A 22,028-nucleotide genomic window follows, 5' to 3' on the forward strand; every position below is an offset into this window, starting at 1 on the left:
TGGGAGTTTTGGGACCCAGGTTCTGGTTCTGGTCTTGTCTTTGGCGTGACTTTGAGCAAGCCATTTGCTCTGTCTGAGTTTGGGTTCCCTGGCTGTAAAGTGAAGGACCTATAGGGCTCTTCTAAGCATGGACATTTTATTTTTCCAAAAAGCCAAGAGACTGAGAAGAACAATACCAATTTTGTGCCGCACGCTGATTTTAAGTGCTGCGGCAGTTTCTAAAAGGAAAAGATTAGGCAGATTAAAAAATATATGTATTTTATGAATTTGTATCAAGTCTTGAAGTGGCCTCTTTACAAAGACTGCTGATGAAAGGAGGGTCTTTAATGAAGGGCCCTGAGGGCAAGGACTTGACTTGGTTTGAGCACTGCTAGCACCTGCTAGCTGGATGACTCTGAGAAAGCCACTCAGCTTCTCTGTGCCCCCACCTTCTAGACTATAAACCTTCCTAGAGAGAATTCGTAGGCAGGAAACATACCTTTTCATGTCTGCATCTCCAGCAGGTAGTGAAGACCCTGGGATACAGCAGGTGCTCAAGTCGATGGGTGAAATCTATCCTTGCTGCCCTGTGAGTATGTGGAAAAATATAGATGGTCCCTGACTTATGACAGTTTGACTTAGGATTTTCAACTTTGCAATGGTTTGAAAGCAATATGCGTTCTGTAGAAACCATACTTCAAATTTTGAATTTTGGTCATTTCCTGAACTAGCAATTTGTAGTCCTCATAATGCTGGGCAGTGGCAGCAAGCTGCAGCTCCCAGTCAGCCACATGATCACAAGGTAAACAACCCAACCAACCCTTGACAGTGTCGATATTTCCAACTTACAATAGGTTTATTGGGAACTAACCCTATCATGAGTCCAGGGGCATCTGTACATTTTTCATCATAAAGCTTCGCACAAATATTAGTTAATATTAAACTAATAGTAATGCTAATGTTAACATTACTATTAAGTTGTTAGTCATACAGTTTTGATTCACACCTAGACTTCTTATTGCTGCTGAAAGCCAGGAGTGATCCAGAGGTGGGGGTCACACATCTGCAGACAGATGAGGGCTTCCCACTTCCCAGGGTCCCCTCTACACTCGGGGCAGAGAGAGGAAGAGGTTAGAGAAAGGGAGGGACACTGGACTGCACAATCTGGTCAAGGGCCAGCTGTTTCTCCCCACGGCAGCAGGCTGGAGCCGGAGCCCTCGGCTCCTTGAAGAACTGCTTCCTTCTCAGAAGAACCATGGGCATCTATCCACTGAGGTCTGGCCCTTGACTGACAGTACTGGCTGGTCACTGGCTGGGGAGATGGAGCCTAGATGATCCTTTTGGCCTATTTCCAGCCATTCCTGGAGATTTGAGAAAACAAGTTATTAGAATGGAATGTTCCTTAATGATCTAAAGAGAGCAAGGCAGCCAGATCGTCGTGTTTGAGAACCCTCACGTCAGGGTCTGGGGAGGCACCTGAAATCCTTAAGCCTCTTTTTCTGAATGAAGGGGCAAGAATTCGTAGCTTACCTCTCCAGAGGTGAAGGGGGCCCAATACCTGGTAGGATGGGTGGGGTGGGGGAGAAACTGTTAGCTTGGAAAGTTGCTAACCTCACATTCTCACCACAAATCATTATTTTTGTTTCAGTTGGAAGGGACCTTAGCGACCACTCCCTTCTTTTGCACAGGAGACTGACTAAGGCTTAGAGAGAAGGAAAGAGGCTTATCAAGAGCTCCTGTCAGGCTCCTCCTGTCTTGCGAGCCTGGATTTCCAACCCCACCCTTTTATTTTTTACTTGTAACACTATATTTTAGGGCATAAGGCACATTCCAAGAGAAAAATCAGGACACTGAAAAAAATAATTCATGCTATTTATTCACTCTCGGAGAAGCTGTTAGCTCTAATGACCTTTCTAAATTAATAAAATCTGTAAATGCTCAATTGTTTATTGCACACACTGAGTTACACCTCTAAATGACTGGAGGGACTGCACGCTGCCTGGAATACTTAGCTGCAGGGCTCCACAGCCAGCAGACTCGCTGTGTACCGTCCTCCCTCTGAGAACCTTGAGGGAACAGCCCACCATGTGCTCAGCCCTGTGGTCAACAAAAAATGTAGTGACGATCCCTGTCCAGAGACCTTGCCAGGGATTTCTTGGGAGAGACGACGCTTTCAGACATGAACAGAAGATAGTACCTAACATAAGATAGCAAATGCTTTGTTGTGGGCTACAGTGTTCAGAGACAGCAGAAGTGGGAGGCGGCCGGAAGGCCTGGTGGAGGCGGCGGACCTTGATGGGGTCCACTGAAAAGAGTAGGATTTGGTCAGGAAAGGGCTTTCTAGGCAGGAAGCACAGGCTAAGCAGAAGGTAAGAATGATAGTGTCATTGGAGGCCATGTGCCTAGTGGAGGAGGCAGGCAGGGGACCTGATGAATGAGACCGTTTGGTTGGAAAGCAGTTACATTCCAGAGGGTGATGGAAGGGATGGGCATGAGGGAATCCTGTTTCTCAGTCCTCAGATACCTCCAACTGAAGCCACACTACGTAAACTCCATGCTTACAAGCCACGAGTTTCCCTGGCCCAGACTCACGCTGTCTAGTTTGTTCCTGAGTCTCGTCTTCTGGGCTCGTGAATGGCACAGGCTGCTTTGACTTCCAAGATGAAAATGGACAAAAGTCTTGTAGAGAATTGCTGTGTATGTTGTGCTGTTATTTCAGGGGCATTTAAAAAATTGTGGTAAAATATATATTACATAAAATTTACCATGTTAACTATTTTAAGTGTACAGTTTAGTGGCATTAAGTACATACACATTATTGTACAGTCATCGCCACCATCCATCTCTAGAACTTTCTCACCTCCCCAGACTGAAACTCTGTACCTATTAAACACTAACTCCCTGTTCCCTATCCCTGGCAGCTCCTGGTAACCTCTGTTCTACTTTCTGTCTCTTTGAATTTGACTACTTAGGAACTTTATATAAGTGGAACCATACAATATTTGCCTTCTTGTGACTGGCTTATATCACTTAGCATAATGTCCTCAAGGTTCATCCATGTTGTAGCATGTGTCAGAATTTCCTTCCTTTTTGAGGCTGACTAACATTCCATCGTATGCATATACTACGTTTAGTTTATCCATTTATCCATTCATCATGGACCCTTGGGCTGCTTGTATCTCTTGCTTATTATGAATAATGCTGCTATGAACATGGGTGTGCAAATATCTATCTAAGTCCCTTGCAGGAGGATGTTGAGCTTTAAAAAAAAAAAAGGTGCTTCAGGATTCCAAATTATCAGAGCTGATCAGCTGGCCCTCACTGCTGTCACTCCACAAGGAGCAGATTGCCAGCTGGCCGTCTCCTACGTGTTAAGGCTCTTCTGCCTGGAGCAGAGCTCTTTATTACCTTCTGCCAGGGACACGGATTGAAGGCTGGACTCTGGCACGCATGACCTTTCCCCACACCACGCTAAGCTGCTTCAGTCTGCGTGTTAGCCAGGGTCAAGGCCTCTTCGCCTTCACTTCTTATCTTGAAACACATCAGTCATGTTGAATTGGTCCCTCACTCAGGTAGCAAGTGCTTTGTGCTCTTACTTAGTAAGTTCTTTCTCCCACCTTCGAAAATGTATTTAGCCATGGTTGTAGAAGCCGAAGGAAATGACTCATGCACTCTTCTCCCTCCTTGTCCTGTATTCGCTGCCTCCCCTACTCCCCCCAAAAAAGAAGAACTAAAGGACATCCTGTCTTGAAACATCACTACCTCTGGGCATTAATTGCTTCTACAGATCCCAAACTCACTTAAAACACATTAAAGTGGTGACACACTCAGGCAGAAAGGCAGGAGAATTCACAGCTCAGGTTGGCATTGTCATTAACTCAAGTCTTTCGTGTCAACTCCCTCCTGCACTGAACGTCCTGCCTGGCCTTACAGTCAACCTCCGCAATGCATTCTCTGGCCTTTGTTGGTTTGTGTCAGCTCTTGAACATTATTTAAATGTAGTTTGGGGCCCATGCATGCAATTACCATTGTGTTATTATTCAGAACCAGATTGTTAAGATTCAGGCAGCTGTACAAGGAGATGCCCTGTGCTGTGAGGTCCAATTTAGGAGGGCCTTCCGAGTTGGCGCGCTGGGTTGCTAGGCAACCCCATGCTACAGAAGAGGAGGCCTCACTCCAGAGTGGGAAGAAGCCCAACGCCTTCAGGGAATTGGAGGCAGTGGTCAATCTGAGACTGGCATGGCGCCGGCGAAGGGGAGGGAGGCGGTGTGGACTAAGCCCACTGCCAGGAGGGGTGGGAGCCGGGGGCGCCCACCCAACTAGCACACGGTATTCCTGGGAGGGGAGAGTGCTGCTGGGAGTGAGGATGCAGAGAAGGTGCAGAAGCCCGAGGTTGGCCAGTAAACTGCCGAAGGATGCCCAGAGCAAATGCTAATATACTTCTTCGTCCCTTTCTTCTCATTGCAGAAAATGAGCAGGTTTGCAGAGAAACTGCTCGCCTGAAATTTAAGACGAAGGCGTCGTTGCTTGTGAGTATGAATTTTGCTCTTTTAGGTCTGTGGTTTGACAACGTTCCTGGGGACCGGGCAGGTTTCCTTGTTTGGGGAAGGACGTGTGACCTTGATGGAATTGGCTTTTGGTTCTTCTTCTGGAAGGTGCCTCTGGCTGGGTGGGGCTGGACTGAGGAGTGTCAGGCTTCAAATTGAAGGCTCATGGTTTGAACCCCAGCTCTGCCCTCTAAGTGGGGAGTGCTCCCACTGGCTCCTGAGAGTCCTCCCTTATGGTCGATTGGTGTGCAGGGAGAGCCGACTTCTGTGGGGGTAAGGAGGATGTTTGTTTTTTCAGTCTGGAGCTACAAACTGTGTGTACAATTCTACGTTTTCTGCTGGGTTGACCCTATTTAGAACAGTGAATTCTCATATAGGCCATTTAACAGCATGTTAAACTAAGAGCAATCATACAACTTAATCCATTCCTTGATCTGAGAATATTATTCATCATTAAGTGCCTGGCACTATCTGGAGGCTCTGAGAAATACAAAAGAAGCAGCAGGCCTAGGCTCTGTTAAGGAGGAGCTCTCAGCCTAGTGTGGGAAGAGAAGACATCTGCACACGAGACCATTAAAGAACTTAACGAACTTAATGAACGGGTAGATAGTCGTGCTCTGGCTCTCATGGCACAGGCAGAAATGCTGGTGACAGGGAGCAGTTGGAGAAGACTTCTTGGGGAGAGACTTGAACTGGGCTGGTGGAGGAGGAAAGAGCAGGGCAGAGGCTCCAGGATGGGAACACCCAACAGCCTGCATGGTGGATGTCATAGACATGGGTCTGACGGAGAGGGAAGAAAACACTGGTGATGTGGGGCACGGCCAGGTGGTAAAGGCTCGAAATGGCTTCACGAATGGTCCATGTGCAAAGAATCATGATGGAATAAAGTATTCCTCATCTATGTAAATAAAATTCAGTTTCTGCCAGTTTGTCTGTGACTCATCATGTGAAAATGACCACATGGATTTTTCAGCAAATTCAAGTTTGTATTTGATATCAATATATACACTGGATAGATTGCAGGAAATTCACATTGGGGATTCTCCCTATATCTCAGACAGACAGACAGACAGACAGACACAGACAGCCAAACCCAGACACACACACACACACACACACACACACACACACACACACACACACACACACACACACACACACACACACACACACACACACACACACACACACACACACACACACACACACACAGCCTTCTCCAGACAGCTGCCTCTGAGGGCTACCAGAGACCCATGAAATCAATGATAGGGACAAACCCTGACCTCCAGGTGGACAGTCACCAGGATAGTGCTCCCAGTAACCGCTTGCTTGTCCCTGGAGCTGCTTCTCCTACAGCGATCTCTAAGCACTATGCCCAGGGTAAGGGGTAGCTGGAATTTATTTATTTAACAAAGGTTATTTAATTATTTGTTCCAAGCAAGCAAGGGAAGCTAGCTGGTTCTAAATCTGATGAACGACAACCAATATTTACATAACATTATCAGTTTGCAGTTCACTTGACAACATTGCCTCATATGAGCTTCACAGAGGCTCCATCAGGTATTGTCATTTTGTAGATGAGGAAGCTGAGGCTCAGAATTAGTTAAACATTTTGTTCACGTTCGCTCAGCCAATAATTGGTAGAGCTGACATTCACGCTGACTTTCTAAGGCCCTGGATATCTAGATATCATTATGGAACACGCCTTCTGGGTCTGCCCTGCCTCCTGCTCATTCATCCTGGGGAAGAAGATGTGCTCCCACAGGGGTCTGGTTGGGATACTCTGTTCTGGATGGTCAGTGTTTTGCTGTGCTGGCGTTTATGGATGTATCATGTCAACCTGATGATCTTTGGCCAGGCAAGAAGGTGGTTATGGTTCTGCCCTCAAAGAGGAAGGCTCAAGTGTGCTTCTACCACCAGGGACAACCCTCTGGAGAGATACAGGAGGGATCCATTTGGAGCCACTGGTGACTGTTGTAGGTTGGGTTTCCTAGAAGCAGAGCTTGAGACAAGGATTCTGATGCACTGGATGTATCAAGGGAGAGCTTTTAGGGAAAACTTGTGAGGGAGAGAGAGGAAAGCAGGATAGGGAAGGAGTGGCTGAGTGAAGATGGGCCAGGGCAAGTTTCTCCTTGGCTTGATTCATGTGAAATGCATTGCAGTGATGTCTGGCTTGGCAGCAAGGGGCAGGTCTCATGCACCCCCTCATTGGTCATGGGCACCCAGAATGGTACTGCTGGTGCAACCTCCAGGGCATCACCTTGACCAAGAATAGAGGATCGGAGAACGCCACAGGTAAAAGCAGCTGGGGATTGGGTGGCCCCAGCAGGTAAAGGGGATCTGAGTGGGGCATCAGTTGCACTTACCACTGTGCATGTGAGCCTCCTTGTTTTGAAGATAGCCAATTTTTAGCACACTTGACCCTACAGTAATTTCCATTCTAGTAAGTTTGCATTTTAAGAGTATAGATATTAAAATAGAAATCAATAGTGTCAAAGTCTGTTTTCACCGAAACAACTATGTGCTTTTTTTTTCCCACTATAATTTTGTTCTTAATAGATAATATAGTCCCATGGCTCTAAATTCAAAAGTACTAAAAGGTATATTGTGAAAAGTCTCTTTCCCACCTCTGTCCCTAAACAACCAGGCTCCTCTCCCAGTAACAACCAATATTACCAGGGTTTGGAGTTACTTTCCAATAATCGTCTATGCATACCAATAATAGTGTGGTTTAAATTTCAAAGGTTTGGTGAGTCTGGTGCCGTATAGTAAAATACCACCCTCTCGGTCCCCAAAAGTTAGCAGTTGGGGCTATTCCAAAGAGACTGAGCTGAAATGTGACTTTTCTTTGGAGAGAGAGAGCAATTCTCCAAGTCACCTCTCAGTGGAATGTTCAAAATGCATAAAAACTTTACAGACATGTCCAAATTCCTTAGAATTCCTATATAAACAATTGATATAAAACTTGCAAATTATTATTATTTCCTCATTAAAGCAAATCACATAAAAGAATTTGAGAGGCTCTATTACAGCCTTGAAATTTTCAAATATTTACAATAATTTAAAATTTCACTAAATTCACTCTTTAATTCAAATGATTGCAGTCTCACTGCATTAATCACCTACTGTCATTTGCATATTGTTCGATGACTTACCAAAATGTATATTGTTCCCAAAGTGTGTTTAGACCTATTGCAGTATCAGCACCCTGTAAATGTTCACTGTGGTTTCCTTTTCTGAGGTGACTGTGCTATAATTTGGAGGTGTTTTCTCATCACAGGAGCGGGTCACTGATGGAACAGGTTTTTTTTGTTAGTAAGCTCCCTGTTGGAGGAGACGTTGAAAGAGTGGCTGGGTCATCTGTCAGCAGAGTTACACAGGAAATCTACCCTACGTGACATGCACGTTTAGAAGACTTCTAAGGCCCTGTCATAGCTAACAGTCTAGTCTGTGCAGTTTCGTTATCATTATTGCCTTTATAGGCCATTTACCTCACTTGAAATCCAGGCTATCAGGCTCACCTTGTGTGCTTATCTTCCTAATTTTGGTTTCACAAGTTTTGTCTACTGCCTATAAATGTCCACGTGGAATTTACTTTTAATCTCATAGTCCTGGCATGTATGTTTTTCTCTTGCCAAACGAGCTCCCTCCTTCCAGTCCTCCTTCAGGTTGCTGTCTCTCAGGCTGCAAGAAAATTCTACTTGGGCACGACCCGTTCACCCAAGACAGATGTGGTGGCACCCCCACAAGGCAATGAAAAAAAATCTCATTTCCGTCCAAGAAATAGAATCATTATCTTGATTGAAATAATATCTTTCTTCAACCTGCAACCAGATAAAGCATCAAATCGGTGAAGTTTCCTTATCACTGCACAGAGTCTGCAGGACACAGAATAATGGCCTGTCAGCTGCCTCTGGTGGGGCAGGTTCTGTAAGGCATGGCCCACAGTTCTTGGCCTGATTTGCATTACACAATGTCTGCTGCACTGTAAAATAATTCCATTGATGACAAATATTATTATTTTAAAAGGGGAAAATAGTGGAGCGCCTAGAACAGTGTAAACAACAAATGCAACTACAATTATTTTGATGATTGTTTTTAATCAGACAACATCTAACATATACGGGCAATTGCAGGAATGACTAAAAGCTGTAGATAGATTTTATATATATACTTTCAGGATGTGAGTGTTCTGGAACTCTGTGCCCCCTAGGGCTGAGCTTCCCAGGACTGCAGAGTAAGGAGGTGACTGGGCTTGAGAAAGTGGACCAGGTTCTGGTTTTGAATGGAAAATAGGACAGCTAGAGGCCAGCAAACAGGAGACAGAAAGAGCTGTGAGCAGGGAGGCAGCCCAGACCCACCATTGCTATTATGTAGCTTTGGGCTTTCAGGGCTCAGCCTCCTCATTGTTCAGAGAGGGTTATTTGAGGGTGTCAGGAGAAGGAGGTGAGGCGATGTTTGTGCAAAGTGCAGGATACCGGCTGTACCCTCTAAACTCCCTGTCCCCTGTGCACCAGTGACGGGAAGCTCGGCTGCATTCCGGGGATTTTTGAGTACTTACTCTGTGACAGGCATGTTCTAACATTTTACATGTATTAATTCACTTAATCCTCACAACAATCCTACGCATTACAAACTCGTATTATCTGCCTTTCACAAGTGAGAAGGAAGAGAGAGGTTAAGTAACTTGCCCGAGGTCGCACAGCCAGAAAGTAATGGAGCTAGAATTTGAAGCCAAGCTGTTTGACTGGAGCTCTTGAAAACTTAAAATAGACTGTAGCGAGACTAAATAATGCAGTTCAAACATGTTGGGCTTTCACCAGACCTTAAACTGTAATCCTGTAATCAGAAGTAATAATAAAAATAAAATAACAACAGCGATGACAACAACAACAACATCTTTGTAATGTTCTAAGAAGCCTAGAGGCGGTTCCTGGGGTAGAGGTGGGAGGTTCAATGACATTCTAGCCAGGGTTTCTGATCTTGGGTACCTAGAGGCCCTCTCTTCCCATATCATCCTGCAGAGCTATCCCAGCTGGATGCACACTGTGGAGCACCATGGTATGTAGGGCTTGCCCCGTTTACTTGGCACCTATCTGGCCCATCCCCAATCTTCTTGCAGAATCCTTCGGGGGCCCTTGGGACTATGCTGTCTGCAAAAACTCCCCCAGAGCAGGAAACCATCCCCGCACACCTTGCCCCACGCCTGCTTCACTCCTCTCTTTCCCCAGGAACGACATAAGTGAAATGAAAGCCCAGATTTTCAAAATCTTGTTTTCAAGAGGAATCCTGGCCTTTAAGTGAGCGCGCCGTATTACCATGGTAATCACCAGCTGAACGGAGTGATTTTATAATACATTTCCATCAGAAATATGAACAGGTGTGCAGGGAAATCAACATTTATTAACAAGATAGGTATTGGGACATTAATAAGGATTTTAGGATTATGCAAGGAAACAAAAGGAAGAAGAGGAATACCTTTGCTTGTAGTCAAGGTCCTTCCAGCCTTACCTCTGACCACTTCCTGCCCCACCTCCCTCCCACCCTGAGCTTTTCATTCACAGTCCTCCATGCCCACCCCTCTCCTCTCTCCTTTCCAGTGCTTAATCATCTGTCAAATCCCAGCTTCTCCAGGACGCCCTCTTTTTGCCACTCAGCCCCCAGGAATCTCTGCCTCCCTTGACACCCTGAAGTCCTTATACTGGACCTTGTGTCCCTCACTCCCCAGCCTGCTGGAAAGCCCCCTGAGAGACAGCTGGGTGCTCTGATTCCACTCATGGTTCTCAAGGACAGTGAACCTCCACTGAGCTAAGAACCTCACTGTCTTCCTCAGGGCCCAATTAAAAATGCCACCATGACACCTCTGGGTGACTCTGGAGCTCAGAGTACTGAAAGCCAGAATTGTTTGTTCCTGTTCCAGAAACAGAATTCATTTGCATTGCAGTATTCCTTCCAGAGGTGAAGGCAGTAGTGGGGATCCAAGAAAACATGCAAAGCAGTTTTGATTTCTAAGCCTCAGAGTCTTGAGTCATCACCCCATTCGCCCGCTTCTAAATCAGTGCTGGCTCTCCATATGGGAAACCATACTCCTGGGACCAGAAGGGGCCTTCTCACTCAGCTCAAGGCCACCCTGGGCTCTTTGGTGGTGGGTCGGGGTTCTAGTGCAGGGGCCAAGGAAGAGGCAGCCTTGCCTGCTGGGCCCTGACACAATGGGCCACTGCTTTGTCCTGGGCCTGCAAATGTCTCACACACAGCAAATCAGGGTTTCTCTGTCACTGTATGAATGGGAGACCAGAGGGACTTGTCAGAGGCCTCTCATGAAAGGCCTTCCTCTTCACTTTCAAGTAGGACAATGCATCAGAGAAGTTGCCAGGCACGCTCTGAGGATACAACAGGCATTAGCTAATATTTTGATTTTAATAGAATGAATAATAGCCCAAGTGTCTCTTGGAACTAATTTTGAAGAATGTGTTCTGCCACATGTTCCTCTTGTTGAATCGGCTCCTAAAGAGTTGATAACAAAAGGTTTAAGCCAAAAAAAAAAAGGAATTCCTGCACCAACTTTTCTCTCTTTTAATTCCCTTCTTGTAATGCTTCTCAGTTAACAGTAACTTAAAAAAACAGTAACTCGAAAAATATGAAAAGATGAAATAAAGTTGGAATAGGAAGCATTGAACCCAAGAAGGAAGCTGGAAGTGGCAGCCCTGGCTTTTGTTCAGCAGCGTGAATGGCTTTGTGGTGGGTCCCCTCACTGAGCCTGGTTATACGGGGCCTTACTGGGCAGACAAATATCAAAGCTATTTATGGGGGAGGCTGCTGCCTCCCTCCACAGGTGTCTGTATGAGGCAGGGCCCTGGCGGGAAACAGATGGCATGCTCGAAGTGGGTGATTCGAACAGAGTTGAGTCCAAAGGCCAGTGCAGGGTGTAGGGCACCCGTAGGACCCAGTACAATATCCCTCAACACTGGGAGCGGTTAAACCTCTAGCGCTGAAGGGGCAAGCGGGGGGGCGGGGGGCAGGTGTTGCTGAAAGAGGAGACAGTGAGGATGCCGTAGAGGAAGCTGTGACCTGAGGAACCCCTGAAGACAGGAGTTCCAAGGAGACCCCCTGGGGACCCCATTGCTGAGCCAACAGGAAGGAGGGCAGAGGGCAAGGAGCCCACTGCTGTGTACAGGGGTCGACCTCCTGGGCACCAAACTGAGCAGAAAGGGTGGCAAGTGGGCTGGAGGAACAAATGGAGACAGTGGTATGTGCCTCTTCCCCAAATGACAGACCTACAGTCCAGGGGCAGAACGGAAGGCCCAACATTCTCATCTGGCAGACCTGGTATAGGGGCCCATTTCAGGGCCTCCAGGAGAGTCCCCAGCCCAAAGAAACATTCCTCCTCTGCAGCCTGTTCTCCAGAGATGACAATTCTTTTTACCAGAGCAAAGCCGTCACAAAGGGTTCCCCTGGGACAGGAGAGATGGGACCATAGTGAATTCATACTGAAATGCCACACCTGTTCCTCACCAGGAGAAGCTGAAGGTGAGGGCCGAAGCAGCTCTAGCAAGGTGCCAAGGGAGCCTAGGAGTAGGCCTTGAAGGAGGGAGCAAGCCGAAGGGAAAGGACTTTGTAGGTGAGGAAAAGTGGGTCAAGACCAAGAGCACAGGGGCCCTGAGTTCAGCCCCTCGGAGGCTGGTTCCAGCTCGGTTTGCTCATCCTGGGCTCACAATTCTGTTGGAGGCCACCTCTTGGAACTCCAGGTAGCTCTCAGCTCTGCACCCTCACCCTACAGGGGTTTATGTTGATGAAAAACAATGCCATGAGGTGACAGGCCACATTGATCCAGCCCTTTCTACGGCTTGACCTGAGCTTTGCATTTGCCAGCATAATGTTTTCATTGTCCAATAACCCATGTAGTAGGTATCAGAGATAAACGTTACTTGTTCAAGAACACATTGGACCCCAGTGGCTTGATTTCAGAACTGACCCCTGACCTGGCACCCAAGGATTCCCTAGACGATGAGAGTCTGCACCTGCAGAGTAGGGAATATCATTCCCATGTGGGCATCATATACATTTAAAATCATTTTATTTGGGAATAACTTCAAAATACAGAAAAATTGCAGAAATAAAAATGCTGCAAAGAATATCCTTACATCATACTCATCCGTTAAATTTTTACCCCATTTTCTTTACCATTTGTGCTGTCCATCATTTACACACACATGCGTTCCGTCTGAACGATTTGAGCACGTTACCCGTAAGTACTTCAGTATGTTTCCTAAGGCATGGCTTACCCTCTGTACGGTTTATCAGTAAGCGTAACGTAAACGCACGCTTCGATCTGGCTCGCCCGTCTACCATTTGTATTTCAGCTTCATCGGTTAACCTCACAGCGTTCTTTATAGCACACCCTGCTCCAGTAGTGGATTCTGTCTAGGGTTGGGTGTTGCATTTAGTTGTTACTCCCTCTGGTTTCTTTTACTCTGGAACATTTTCAAAGTTTTTTCTTTGTCTTTTATGACTTTGACGTTTTTGAAGAGTATAATGTCCTCTTATTTCTAATCAACTATTCCTCGTTTTGGGGGTTTTCTGAGGTTTCCTTGTCATTAGATCCAAGGTATATGTTCTAGGCCAGAAACCTAGGTCGGCGATCTTGGGTTCTTCTCATGCAAGCCCATCTGGAGGCCCTCACTGCATTGGTCTTCAATGGTGACGTTAATTTTGATTTCCCATTCAAGGTATTGTCTGATTTCCCCACTATATGATAATTGTCTTTTTTCTGCCTTGTAACTAGTTAAGTGGTCTATGAGGAGACACTTTAGAATTTTGCGAGTACTCTGCTCTTTGTTGATTTCCCCCTGGATGTAGCATCCATTGATGACTGTGGCCTGATCCAATAGTTAATGTGATGGTTGCAAAATGACGCTTTTCTATTTCCAGCACTGCCCCTGTGTTTACTAATCAGCCCTTGGCATTCTACTGTAGCAGCAGAATATATTCATACTGTAAGCAGCATACGCTTACTATTGTATGCAGTAAAATGTATTTGTGTAATACCTGTATAGACTGGTGAATTCCTGTTTTTCCAAGAGTTTCTTATTTCTCACTATACTCAATTATGTTGGTGCTTAAATTGCCCCAGATTTGACTAATGGGAGCCCCTACATGCTGTTATTTTGATAGACCACCATCCCTGTATTGGGGCACTTTCTTACTTTCTGGCATAACGAGAGGTTTGAGTCATTGTGTACCTGCCTCACACTGGCCCTGCAAGCAGCCATTTCTCTGAGGGGCCTGCTTCATTTGAGTGGAGACTAGTATTGGAGACCAAGCTCCGGGTTCTGGGGGTGCTCATTGCTGAGTGTCTTTATTTCTTGGCCCTTTCAGGTGACAGAACTAGGAACTACATGCATGTATATACACATATACATACAACATATACATGCATATTTATGTGTACACAAACATGCATATACACTTCCATATTCATATGTTAAAAATCATGAGTCTGCACCAATACCTCTAATTTAAATCTACCTCCACAGGGCACTTCTGGTCTTCTCCCATTCCATATTGTCTCTGTTCTTCTTCCACAGTGAAAACCCGGGCTCCCCAAACCATCAATATATTCGCTCATTTGCCCCATATTACATTTAAAATAGTGTCAGAATTGCTTTACTTATGCCACTGCAATCAACGAACCTTCTTCTCCTCACCCCCAGCCTACCCTACTGTGTTCCTAAATAACTTGGATTAGTCCTCCCTCCCTTCTTCCCTCCTCGCTTCCTTCCCTCCTGCCTCACTCCCTCCATCCCTCCCTTCCTTCTTTCCTTCCTTCCTTCCTTCCAGCCTTCATTTCTTCTTTCCTTCTTTTCTTGCCTTTCAATATGGTTATAGTATTTATCTGAAATACAGTTAGGTTCACCTTTTTTAGTTTGCTTTTGGTTTTAGGAACTTTTTTCCCTTCCCATTCTTATCGATTTAATTTAATTTTTTAATAGGTAGAATATTAACATGCTTTCAGAAGTCAAAACTATCTACAAAGGCATACTAAGAGATGGTCACTCTCTCCTGTATTTCTTATGCCCCATCACCCCTGGTAGGTAATAAACTAAATTGTTCTGTGCTTACACAGCTATTGCTTTTTGTAAAGGTAAGCACGTTTTTATGTTTTTAAAATTTTCCTTCTTTTTACGCAAAAGATTGCATGTTATCCATGCTTCTTTTTTTTTTTTTTTTTTTTTTTTTTGTATTTTGATTTATACATTTATTAGCTTCTGGAAGACACTCCATACCAGTTCATAGGATCTTCCTCATTCTTTTTCATAACTGCACAGTACTCCCTGTACGTGCATGCCATAGTTTATCCAACCGCCCTTCTCTGTAAGTCCATTTAGGTGGTTTCCCATATTTTACAATGACAAATAATGCCGCAATGCTGGTACATGTGTCTCATATGCTTGCAAGTGTATCTCCAGGGTAAGTTGCTAGGAATGGGATGAAGAATGAATGGGAATGTAGTTTGGTTAGGTGTTGCCAGGTCCCCTCCATGGGGTGTGCCAGTCCCGTCCTGACCTCTTTCCTCACAACTTTGCCGATGGAAGGTACTGTCAGGTTTTGGGATTTTGCCAATCTCATGGGTATGAAATGTCATCTCAGGATAGTTTTAATTTGCATTTCTCTTATTAGGAGTGAAACTGCACCTTTTTTCATATGTTTAAAGATAATTTTTATATTCCTTGAGTGAGTTGTCCATTTTTTGTCCCATTTTTCTATTGCCCACTTTCTTTGTCCCTCAGTTCTTAAGAGTTGTATTATATACTAGTGATATTAACCCTTTATTGATGCTATATGTGGCAAATATTTTGTCCCAGTTTATCATTTACCTTTCACTACTTATAGTGTTTGCCCTTAAAATTTTTTGCATAGTCAAATTTATCAGTCTTTTATATTGTTGCTGCTGGATTCTCAGTTAGAAAGCTTTTTCTTACACCCAGGTTGTAGAAGAATTCGCCCATATAGAAACATCATTTTAAGGGTAATATTTCACTGAAAAGATAAACTATCATTTTTATATAGATTCTAAAAGACGAATTGGAGTTACAGGGCAGAAGAGGCAGAGGGCAGAAAAGTGCAGATGGGGATCAGTTTCCAAGCTTGGAGGTGTGAAAACCCTGAACCCTACTGTTTTCGGGGTTAAGTCAGAGGACATATTGTCTCTGCTCCACAGAGATGGGCACTCATGCAAGGAATCAAATCTGGCCCCTGTGACACAGTCCAGTGACAGGACCTACCAGGAAGGGCTGTGGGACCTTCAGAGGACGGACAGGTCTTTTGAGCTAGGCAGAGGGACATTGGGACAGAGCTGTGGCTAGGATGGGGCAAATGAAGCTCTTAGGGCAAACTTAAGGAGGCATCCTTCTCAGAGTCATGCAAGTGCAGGGCTGGCACTAGGGAGCGAAGGCCTTAAATTCTGTACCCTGGGTGCCTCGCTCGCCTCCCCCCTGGTCCTGACTCTTTTGGGAGAAGCAGGAATAGAGCGGGGGCTTGAGGAAAGGAGGAAGTTAAATGGATGGGGTGATGAGGCAGTATCGTCGGCCTAGGACTGAGCGTGGTGGGAAAAGCACGTTCTGTCCATCCGGGGACTGGCCAAGTTGGGCAGTGGCATGGCGTTGGAAAGGTGGGATGGGGAGGGGTCCGGATTTCATCCTGGAGGTGGAGAAAAACCACCACAGGACTTTAAGAAATTCTGTCCAATTCGGGGGCATGGGGATGATAACGGCATCTTCCCAGAGCTGATGTCAAGATTAAATATAAATAATCATTGTGGACATTTTCATTTGGCATAAGGCCTGGCATGGAGTGGAAGCTCAATAAACATTAGTTTCCTGTACTTTGAGAGGATTTCTGATTTTCCTAATCAGGTTTCAGATCTAATGCCCTTGACACAGTGGGACTGTTCAAAGCATGATGTAGGAGTAGAAAATATTAATAAACAAAACTGGAAGTAAACTAACTGTTCACTCACCTTGGGAAGAGAAAGAAGGCATTGTTGAGGGGCTGTAGGAAAGTCGCAGCTGGAACCAGCTTCAAGGCATCCATAAGTGGAAACTGAGGCCCAGGCAGGACTTCTCGGCACTTTAATGGCTCACAGCGAGTTAATGTTCGTGCTCCTACTAGTCCTCTCAAGAGGGATAGGACACTCACTCCCACCCGGCACCCGGGCTCCCCTCCGCCAGCCCTAGAAAGCAGGAGCGCCTGAGTGCATCTGCCAGGGGACTCCCGACGGCCTCGCTGGGTGTTTTCTCCCTGAACTGTGCTGACCTGGAAGGAGGAAAAGCGAAATACTAGAAAGAGGAGAGACAGAACAGGGAGAGCAGCAAACCTCACTGGCCTCTCCACCCCAAGGCCGCATCCCTGAGGGAGGGGCCGCCAAAGGACTCCAGGCCTGTCATTTCCCTCCTCTTCCCAGCATCAGCAGTGGGCCCAGTGAAGGCCATTTCCTGTGACCCTGCGTGTGACATCAGTCAAATGCGTAAGGAAAATAATAAGTCTGCAGCCATGTGGCTGGCGCTCGTCCTTCAGAGCTCCCTTATCTGCCTCTCCCCTGGGCTCCGCTGACTGAGGCCGCGAGGTTGGCTGACTGTCCCCAGGAGAAAGGCCATGCAGATGCCCGCTCCCTACTCCCACCCGTCACACCAGCAGGGCTTCTCCCCTCTAGCTTCCTTCAGTCCTAAAGTGCTGGCGAGGAGAACTAAATGATCCTGGAGCGGAGTCCCCAGGGGCCGGCCAGCCCTTGCTCCACCACAGCCTGCTCTGCCCCAGGCTTGTGTAAGCGGCCACCCTGATGACCTGCCTCGTGAAATGCAAAGAGAGCTGGGCAGCCTCCACCTCAGACTCATCTTCTCGACAGGGGACTGCTTAAAATCCATCTCAAAAGTTTCTTCGGCCTCTGTCCATGGCTCACAAAGCCTTCTGTCCTTTGTGGCCCAACCCAGTGCCGCGCCTTCTCAGATGCCCTTCTCAGCTCCAGTCAGAATGAGCTTCTCTCTCTGCCTGCAGCCTGTACAAGTGGGTCTCAGCTTCTTGGGCAGGCCTTGCCATGCCCGTTTTTCATCACAGGTGGTTGTGAACAAGACTGTCTGTCCCTTTCAGTAAGAACTCCCTGAGAGCCAGGGCTACTTCTCATTCAGCTTTGAATGCCCCAAATGCTGAGCCCAGAGCATCGGTGATGATTGAGTTGCTCTAATGCAAATGAAAAGACCATACTCTTTAGAGACAGGAAGGATTAAGCTTGACCTCGGGCCGGACACTTGCTGAGTGGCCTCAGGGAGGACACTTACCTGTCTGAACTTCCATTTTCTCATCCATTATACAGGATAATTATATGTGCCTTGCAAGGCCATTGCACCAGATAAAGTAGGTAGTATGCCCAGCACAGAGCCTGATGCCCAGTAGGCACACGTTCCTTCATTCACAGACACTTACCACGTGCCAGAGGGCAACAAGCTAAGACTCGAATGCAGTTCTGCAAACTGATGCTGAGAGCCCACTCTGTCCAGGTCGAGCTGGGGCTGGTGCCAGGGTTAAGCATCCTTGCTCTCAGGGCACTAGCATCATTCCCATCACGGGGACAGTGGATTTCCCAGGTCCTTCCTGACTGTACGGTTGCTGAGATCAACTCCCCACATTTTATGGCGGAGGATTTCTGGGAAATTCCTCACAGAGTGAAAGGCCTTGCTCGGGTGGGGGATGTGAGGGCTGAGAGAGAGGGCAATTCACAGAGGACTGGGTTCCTGATCTCAAATTGCTCCTGACATGTCACACTCATTGCTCTCCGGGAGCGGGCGAGAGGACCAGAGGCCTGTGTCCCTCCTTTGAGGAAGCTAGGTGTCAGCTAGCCTGGGGAAGAAACCAGGAGAAATGCTCTGTCCTGCTTTAAGAGCCAGGCCTGGTAGCACCGTAGGCCAAGGGTCCACAGCACAGGCAGGGCAGCGAGAGAGTATGTGAGATCCCGCACTGTTTTCTCCTACTGCTAAGGGAGTTTCTGGACCCAGGCCCAGCACGATTGGACCTGCCAACCCTAGGTTCTAATGTTCCACTCCCAGTCGGGCAGTTGGCAAGTGCCCATTGAGTGTGGGCTATGTTCAGAGCCCAGGATGCATTCCCTATGGGATCAGGAAGTGAAGGGTTCCTGCCCCAATGGGCAGTGGGTCATCTTCCAGAGGAAAAACATCATCTCCCCTTGACATGCTGGAGGAGCAACCACAGCAGACCTCTATGGCCTTGTACAAGAGTCTTCTGTCATCTGTCATCTATCTGTGCAGAGAGGGTGGGCACGGAGGATGAGGTGAGCCTCAGGGAGGTGAGTTAACTGAGGAAGGCACCTGTGGAGCTAGGCCTTGAAGGATTCCATGGATGTGTAGGAGGCTCTCCCAAATACTTTGCTGAAGCGTTGATGGTCTTTTTGTCCTCCTGGCCATCTCTGAGTGTCTGAGGACCAGCAGAGGGCCAGCCCCATTCCACCCTCAAATCCAACAGCCAAGCCACATGGGCTGAACATATCTGAACATGCTCATCTCTGGTTTGGTGTGCTCTTCTGAGGGAACATTTCTCTTTGTTCTTGATGCCTCTGTGTCTCCCGCCAACCCAACAGTTCTCTATGTAAAGGGACCTCAGGACCCCTGCTCCCATCTCAGCCTGCCTGTCCTTCTCTGGGAAGAATGCCAGGCCCACTGGGAGCTGTGGTAAATGAGTTCCTGACCTGGGCACCTGATGGGCCCAGGTGACCCCTGCAAAATAGGAGGGCAGGATGCTAGTTAGCCAGGGTGGGATGGAGGCTGCTTTGGCATGAACCTGGCAAAGGGAGGGCCTTTAATCCTCTCCTTGCTGGCGGTACAGTGCTGGGCAGTTAAGCAGCAAGTAACCCCATTATCCCACATGCAGGCAGCGAGAATACTCTTGCTGGCTGACCTGAGCTTTCATAGGTTTTGCTGGGGAAGGTTGCCTTTGGGATGAGCACAGTTCAAATGGGGCTTTCAACGAATAAATAATGAAATGACATTTTAATTGCATTTCTGACAAGTTGAGAGAAATGAAGAGTGGGGGAATAAATGGAGTCAGGGGAACACAGAGTCCTTTCCTCCATTCTCCCTCATAAAAGAGAGAACAAACAATTTATTGTCCAAAATGGGACACTTTTGAAAATGAAAGTGGGCATTATTATCATTATAAGGGAAAACAGGTATAAAATGGGACTTCCTGGCAAACATGAGACTTCATAACCAATATAATTGGTTATATTTTGCCCTCTCCATTTTGTCCATGATGAAAAAGAAAAAACACTTCACACCCCTCTCCAGGTAATTAATGAGTCGTGTAGCCCTTAGGATATCACGTCACCTTTCCAGCCCTTGGAGTCCTCCTCCATAAATTTTATTCCTTCATTCTGCAGATATTATTGTGTGCCTTCCATGGGCAAGGCAATGTGCCAGGTACTGGAAGTTCAAAAGTGACCGTGACAGGGCCTGGGCATCAGTCCAGCACTCTCAGATCTCTGGGGTCCCTGCTGCCTCCAGAGACACAGCTCCAGCTCCTGAAGACATGGGGTCTAGTTTGGGGAGCTGAAATGAACAGTGAAGTAACAACAGGGTAAGGCTCTCTCTGAAACACGTTCAGTGGCGGAGATCGTGGCAAGGAAAGGAGACTGGGAGGTAGAGATCACGTGCCCATTTTGTAGAAGAGGAATCTGAGACTCAGAGAGATGGAATTGTGTGCTCAGCAGCATATAGGCGGGAGGCGGTAGAGCGAGATGCAAACCCAGAGCTGCCTGACTATCAAGTCTGTGTTCTTTCCTCACACCTCACCTTTCTATTGTCTAACCCTTGCTTGTCTCCACTATCCATTCCCTTTGCAGCCATCTGGCCAGCAGACCGTGTGGAACATATAGACCCACAAGGACAGAGCAAGAGCTCTGGGCCATCACCAAGGGATGCCGGAGAGAGGGAAAAGAGGGGGTTAGCTCAGCCACTTTCCTTCTGTGCTCCCAGATTCCACAGCTGGGAAGTGGACCCAATAAAACTGTTGTTTCTCATCTTCCAGAGGGGAGGGCAATGACGAAGGATGTGGTAAACATTCTGGAGCTGCTCAGAGATATAAGAAAAGATATAAGAAGCCCCTTTTATGCTTGATGCAGAAGACACAAGACCAATAGATGCCATTCTTCATGGAACTTCCATTAAATATTAACTAGAAAACTGTCCCAGACAGAGAAAATGACTTGCTTGAGATCCCATAAGACAGAGGAGTAGATCTCAGGTCTTCTGTCTCTTTAATTTAGTGCCCTTCCTCTAAAATATTGTCCCCCCCACCCATTTTTCATAAGCACCTAAAAGTTGGTTTTTATATTTTAAAAAAATCATTAGCGAGATTGAGCAGTTTAAATAATTTTAGTGGGCCTTTGTACTTCGTGTTTTTCCTTATTGATTTATAGGGGCTCTTTGTATATGATAGATTTAAACCTATGTCTGTTACATATAATGCAAATACTTTCTCCTAGTCTGTTGACGTATAACATGGATTAATGTTTTGATCTTTTAATCAAATCCATCACTATTTTTCCTTATGGCTCATGGCATTTTTGTCATATTTAGGAAAACCTGCACATTGACCACGCAGTGGTCAAAAACAAATTTGCCAGAGCTGCAGGATCTGAAAGCTTTGGTGCAGAAATCCAAGGAGATTGTCTTGAAGTAAGCAAACATTTTCTGGGGACCTCTTTGCAGGGAGCCTCTGACCAGGAGGCCTTGGACAGCTGTTGACCAGCCTAGTCTTCATCTTGGATGACTTGCATAGCACCCCAGGCTCTGTGCCAGGCTCTGCCCTTCGCTCCCACAGGTGGAGGCCTGGCTGGTACCCTCAGTGAAGTGAACATTGACCACCGTACTCAGAGTGTATTTTCCTGGCCACCAAGGCCAAATCAAGGCCTGGGGACTAGATTTGTTGTTGTTGTTATTGTTGTTTCTGTAGCCCTGGCCTCCTCCCCTCTCTCTGCCCTGCGTTCTGAAAGGGATCTAAAAATCTACTAAAACTGTTTTATGTGGGCGGGCACCTTTATCTGACTGTTGCTGCCTTTGTGGGAAACTTTTCGTGAAGCCGCATACAGAAAATTATCTTTTCAAACATACCATTCAGTGTAATTTTATAAGATCTGCGGTAATTGCCCTAGCATCTTCTCAAAGAAACCTTGAAATCCAGTGGCGGCTGTGTTACAAAAGAAGCAAGAAGCTTGGGTAACCAGGAAAGGACTATTAATCCTATTGGGGCTCATCGTTACTAACTCATTGTTTCTGGCAGAGGAGAGAAAGATTGCTACACAAAGCTGCTTGGAAGGGCCCAGGGTCTGTTGGTGCACGCATGCACACGCGACTTAGTAGAGCAGTGGCTTGCATTTAACGTTTCCAAATAGGTAACTCAAGCGCTAGGTCTGCAGTGAATCTTGCTGCCTTTGCTGTC

Source organism: Pteropus alecto, unplaced genomic scaffold, assembly GCF_000325575.1.
Source record: "Pteropus alecto unplaced genomic scaffold, ASM32557v1 scaffold146, whole genome shotgun sequence".
Taxonomy (NCBI): Eukaryota; Metazoa; Chordata; class Mammalia; order Chiroptera; family Pteropodidae; genus Pteropus; species Pteropus alecto.